Source organism: Tupaia chinensis, unplaced genomic scaffold (genome assembly GCF_000334495.1).
Source record: "Tupaia chinensis unplaced genomic scaffold, TupChi_1.0 Scaffold143950_1, whole genome shotgun sequence".
Classification (NCBI taxonomy): Eukaryota; Metazoa; Chordata; class Mammalia; order Scandentia; family Tupaiidae; genus Tupaia; species Tupaia belangeri.
The window spans coordinates 1-6,500 of NW_006203801.1; the positions used below are offsets into that span (position 1 = coordinate 1).

Below are 6,500 nucleotides of genomic sequence, written 5' to 3' on the forward strand. Positions count from 1 at the left end.
AAAAAAAAAAAACAGTAGTCATTCTAATAGGTTTAAGGTAACATTTCATCGTAATTTTTATTTGTATTTCCCTGATACATTTAGAGCACCTAAATATACAAGACAAACATTAACAGGGAAGAAGGGAAAAGCAGACAATAATATAATAATAGGGAACTTCAAAAACCTGTTCTCAGTCGGGAACCAGAAGTTAGCGTAATGGCTATGTCGCTGGACTCCCACGTAGTCAACCGTGGTTCGCATCCCGGACCCGGTGGCTGAAACATGTGCGTGCATGCCCAAGATCCCAAGGAGAATGGAGGAGAAGGGATTGCGGTGTGACCATCCCCCCTGTGGGGTGATTTCTCGCTTTCTGTCTCTATGTCTCTGTCTGTCTGGCAAGTGCACGTGCCCCATAGCAAAAAACAAAGCAAAACAAAACAAAAACAAAACCTGTTCTTAGTGATGGATAGATCAATCAGATAGACTCAACAATAACAACAACAAAAATGGGAGATTTTAATAACACCACAGGCCAAATGGACATGACAGACATGTATAATTTTTAACTCAATAACAATAGAATATCTATTCTTCTCAGCAGTATATGGAACACTCTAGATATCATAAGAGGTCACAAAACAAGTATAAACATAATTAAATCAAATCACATATCTTTAATGACCACAATGAAATGAAATTAGAAATCCACAGAAGAAAGAAAGCTAAACATTCACAAATAAGTAGAAATTAAATAATAAGCTTTTGAACCACCACCAGGCAAAAGAAAAATTATAAAGGAATTTAAACATATTTTGAAAACAAAAACACAATATCCAAAACTTATGGGAGGTACTAAAAGTAATAATGAACTTTACAACAAAAATGCCTATATTAAGAGTATCTCAAACAACCTTGCACCTTTCCTTTCTCTCACTCCGAACCTTTCTGCCTGCCATGTTTGGACCCTGCTGCTCATCCAGGTCACATCCAGGTGAGTCAGTGTGACAACATGATCAGTGCCAAGTTCTAAGAGGTAATCAGTTATGAACACAGAATGGACCCCCCAGTACCTACCACAGGGACACTGACCTGAAGCTGGACCACATTTCCATGTACTACAGCAAAGTCACAGGTGACAGATAAGCTCTTTGTGTCACATTAGTGGATCTAGAATCTGAGACCATGGACTCTGTTTGTTCAGTTCCCTTTGGACAGAGCTTCAGAGTAAACAACTTTGTTTTTGGTTGGGTCTGGGGCAGGCAACAACCAAGCCAAGGGCCGTTATACACCAGGAGCTGAGCTGGCTGATTCAGTCCTGGATGTGGTGCATAAGGAGGCTAAGAGCTATGACTCCCAGCAGGCATTCCAACTGACTGACTTTCTGGGTAGCAGAACTGGATACCCTGTTGGGCATCCTCCTCATCTGCAAGATCTGAGGAGTATCCTGACCACATTAAGAACACTTTCAGTGCAGTACTCTTATCCAGTTTCCCACTCTGTGGATGAGCCTTACAGCACCACCTCCCAGTCCACTAATTGGTACAAAACACCAATGAGACCAACTGCATTGACAACGAGGCTCTTTATGACATCTACTTCCACACTCTCAAGCTGAGTCATGCCAATATTCAGGACAAAAATTGGTAAGTTGCAGACACCATGAACCACATCACCACTTGCCTCCATTTCCCTGTCCAGCTCAATGCTGATCTTCACAAGCTTGTCATCAACATTATGCCCTTCCCCATCTCCATTTCTTCATGCCTGACTTTGTGCCTCTTACCAGCTGTGCAAGCAAGCAATATTGTTCCCTCACCATGCCTGAAATCATGCAGCAGGTCTTCAATACCCAAAACATAATGGCTTCCTGTGACTGCCGCCAAGGTTAGTGCCTCACTGTGGCTGCTGTCTTTAGTGGGTAGATGTACATGAAAGAGGCAGATGAGCAGATACTCAACATGCAGGAAAAACAATAGAAACTACTTGATGGAGCAGATCCCCAACAATGTTCAGATGGCCTTCTGTGACATCCCATCTCATGGTCTCAACAGAGTTGTCACTTTTCTAGGAAACAACACAGTCACCTAGGAGCTCTTAAGTGAATCTCAGAGCAGTTCGCTGTCATGTTCTGGCACAAGGCCTTATTCCTCTGTACATAGGCACTGTCGTGGACAAAATGGAGTTCATTAAATCTAGAGCAATTGAACACCTCATGTCTGAGTATCAGCAGTATCAGGATGCCACCTCAGAAGAAGAGGATGATTTTGGTGAGGAGGTCAAAACAGAGGCCTACGGTAAAGCCCCTTCTACCCCATCTTAGGTTTCTCAGTCACTTCAGTCTTCTTTAACTTCCCCTTTTATTTCCCTCAGAATTTGTGTTGGCAGCCTCTATCTTTTTAAATTTTTTTTAATTCTCTTTTTTGAGGGAGGAGATATCTAGAACAATACCTGACACATAGTAGGAATAAAATCATTTTTTTTTTTGGAGATGTTTTTGCTATAGGGCACATGCACTCACTGGAAAGACAGAGACAGACAGAGAGACAGAAAGTGAGAAATCACCCCCCAGGCGGGATGGCCATGTTGCAATCCCTTCTCCTCCATTCTCTTCTCAGGATCTTGGGCATGCATGCATGCAACCAGCGTGATTTTAAGCCACCGGGTCTGGGACTTGAACCATGGTTGACTACATGGGAGACCAGTGACTTTTTTTATGTATAGTCACTGTTATTGTCTATAGAATCTGAATTTATCTCATTTACTATTTCTTCTCTTGTAGTCTTGATATTACAATTCTTACTTCACTAGTCAACTGGCATTTAAATATTAGACTTCAAAGACTGGTGCTGGGAAAGGTAACAAGTTTGTGGGAGCTTTGAGCACAAAAGTAGAACCTGACATTTCAGTGTTAAATTATCAATACTCAAGATCAAATGTTGGTAAGATGGAGATTTTTTTTTTTCCTAATTTGCCAGAGGGAATGAGCACTTGCCAGAGAAAAAAGAGAAAGAGAATGAGAAAGAGAGAGAAAATTAAATAGCACTCTCCATGGGGGAAATCACGTCACAATTCCTTTTTCTCTAGTTCTCCCTCCTTTCAGAACTTTGGGCACGCATGCCTACAGTGTTTTTCAAGCTGATGAATCCAGGATTCAAACTGCACAGAAGGTCACGTCAGATTCAGTGGCCTCAACCAGCATGCCACCAGTTGGCCACTCATTTGGAGATTTTTATCTAGTCAATATGAACCTAGAGGACACAGTTGGGCTCAGACGTGTTTGCGAATTACACTCATGCTCAGAAACACACAGCATTTTAAACATAATTTTATAAAGTTATGTAAAGTATTTATGACAATAAATTCTCCACAATAAATAAGTATAATCTATTAAAAATATATCTAGAAAAATAAATCTAGAATAACTTTATAAACTATTTCAAGTATAAAGTACAAATAAATATTTTTAAGTTGAATTCCTATTGATTAAAAATTTTAAAGAAATAACTTTTAGGGACTGTTATTACTAGAAATCTGACAGTAATACAATGTACATACTTGGAACTATTAACTTCCAGCCTTTAAATAATTCTCATTGCTAAAGACTTTATCACAGAGTTCTGATAATTTCTAAAATCTGACTTCTCCTTTTAGTAATTTAGTTCATTTTTAACTATAATTCTGTGCCACTAGAATAAAATCTATATATCTTTAATTTCCATCCATTTGGCCATAACCTAGGTCAATGCCTGGCTTAAGGGTTTGCATATTATTTATAAAGAGTTATGCTTTTTCCTGGGTGCATATATCCCATGTAAAGGCCTGCTTCTATTTTTTCTTTGGCTAAGTGTATTAGTCCAAGTTCTCCAGAGAAACAAAACAAAAAAGATTTATTTCTGTATGTATGCATCTCTTAATTTATCTAGAAGAGTGACTCATCCAATTATGGAGCCAAAAATCTCATAACCTGCTCTCTGCAAGGTGTAGACTCAAGAAAGCCAGGGATGTTACATCAGTCAGAATTGGAAGGTCTTAGAACCATTAAAGACAGAGGTATACATCTTACTACAAGAGGAGAAAACCAATATTCTAGTTCAAAAAGTCAAGAAGAAAGAAAAGCGGCAAATTCCTCTTTCTTTGGCATTTCCATTTCTTTCAAGTTCTCAGAAGACTAGATGATTCTCAGCAAAATAAGGGTAGGCTACCTATTTTGCCGAGTTCACAGATTCAGATGTTAATCTGATCCCCAAACACCTTCAAACAGATCCACAAATAACATGTAATCTGGGCACACTGTGACGTTGTCAGATTAATGTTCAAAATTAACTATGACACCAAGTCTGTTTTTGCTGTGCATAAGCTACACAACCACATATTTTGTCCCTACTGGTTTTAATATCAAACAATAAATAAACTATGAGAAGCTACACTTCCATAAATCAGATAAATTCCTACATAAGGACTACTTGAGCAAAATGGAAAATGAACTACTATTTTTGTTAGCTTTTGCCAGACTACCCTTCAGAGATATTATATATATTTTCAATCCCAGAAGTTACTTTTTGAATACCAGCTTTTCTGTGCTCTTGCCAACACAGTATCACAATTCATTGTTATTACAGGAATACAACTGTCTTGATCTTTGCCAATCTGAGAGCCAAAGTCAGATATCTTTCTGAAATTATAATCTACAATTCTTTACTTAATTGTTATTTACAGGAATACAACTGTGTCTTGATCTTTGATCTTTGCCAATCTGAGAGCCAAAGTCAGATATCTTTCTGAAATTATAATCTACAATTCTTTACTTAAAACAAGACTGAGAGGGGCCAGCAATTGGCACGGTGGTTAAGGTGTTGGATTCCTATATATCCAAACTGGTTTGAGTCTTGGACCTGGCAGCTTGAAAAATCATTCCAAAGACATGTGGATGCATGCCTGCCCAAAATCCCGAGAGGAGAATGGAGGAGAAGGGACTGCAACATGGCCATTCCCCCTGGAGGGTGATTTCTCATTTTCTTTTTATTTTTCTCTTTCTCCGGTAAGTGCACATGCCCTATGGCAAAAACCTTAAAAAAATATAAAATAAGACAGAGCATCATTTTTATACTAAAGAGTCTTCTATATTTCCTTTTGTAATACACCTGTTTTTCTACGTGCTTCTTGGTCCTACTATTTTAATTGACATAGAGGTTGGAAGATTTCTCATTTTGCTTGTTTGGTTGTTGTTGTTGTTCTAAGGTGTGTGTACTTTTCAGATAGACAAAGACAGAGAGAGAGAGAGCAAAAGGGAGGAAAAGTGAAAAGTCACCCTCCAGGGCGGTGGCCACACTGCAATACCTTCACTTCCATTCTCCTCTCAGGATTTTAGACACATGTTTACACACACTTGGCATGTTTTTCAAGCCGCCAGGTCCAGGACCTAAACCGCAGAATCAGTCTTACAATGTTGCAATCATTCTACCTCAGCCTGGTGTGCAGCAGCGACTACAGGCTCATGACACCATGCATGGATTTTAGAGTGTTCTGAAAATCCAGTCTGAACCTTCTATGTGGTTTCAGTCTGCCCAATAGCAGCATTAGCAAAAACGAAGCCAGTCAGCCAGTCTTTAGACAAGAAAATCTGTTTTTCTATAAGATAAAAATTGCATTTTTTTTCTTAGGTTTTGTTTGATTTTTGACATTACCACATTTTGCCCTGGCATATAATGATGTCATATTTTTAACAAAGTCATATATATGAGGAAGACTTCAAAAAGTACATGGAAAATTGACTTAAATTATAAGTTTATTTTAGTGCAAAATTTTTTTTTTTGGAGAGGTTTTCACTATAGGGCGTGTGCTCTCGCCAGACAGACAGAGACAGAGAGACAGAAAGCGAGTAATCACCCCCCGGGGGGAGGTGCTATCCCTTTTCCTCCATTCTCCTCTCGGGATCTTGGGCACGCAGGCACATGCGCCCGGTGTGTTTTAAGCCATCATGTCTGGGACACGAACCGTGGTCAACTACGTGGGAGTCCAGCGACGTAGCCATTATGCTAACTGCTGGTTCCCAGTGCAAAAATTTTTGAAGACTATGCATAGTATTTTCTTAGACACATTTTCCATTAACTCTTTCAAGACCCCTTAAGTTCATTTTCTGATGTTCTTAGTTTTATTTTAACTTAACTTTCTCCACTTCAATTTTTTTTTTTTTTTGAGATTTTTTTGCTTGATGGCCATGCCATAATCCCTTCTCCTCCCAGGATTTTGGTCATGCACATACACTCACATACACACACACACACACACATACACACACACACAGGATAAGAACTGCCATGCCGGACAGCCCTCGCCACTCACACACACACACACACACACACACACACACCACACGCCTGGCGTGAGTTTAAGCCACTGGGTCCAAGACTTGAACTGTGGTCAACTACATGGGAGTCCAGCAACATAGCAATTATGCAATCTGCTGGTCCCTCTCCACTTCAAAATTATAAGTTACCTTTGGTGGTATTTTTGTTTCT

At 39.4% G+C, this 6,500-nt stretch overlaps 1 pseudogene; it reads left to right on the top strand.

Annotated features, from left to right (window-relative positions):
- Positions 1 to 970: 970 nt before the first annotated feature.
- On the top strand, positions 971 to 2,302 carry LOC102477704 (tubulin beta-7 chain pseudogene; annotated as a pseudogene).
- Positions 2,303 to 6,500: the final 4,198 nt, after the last annotated feature.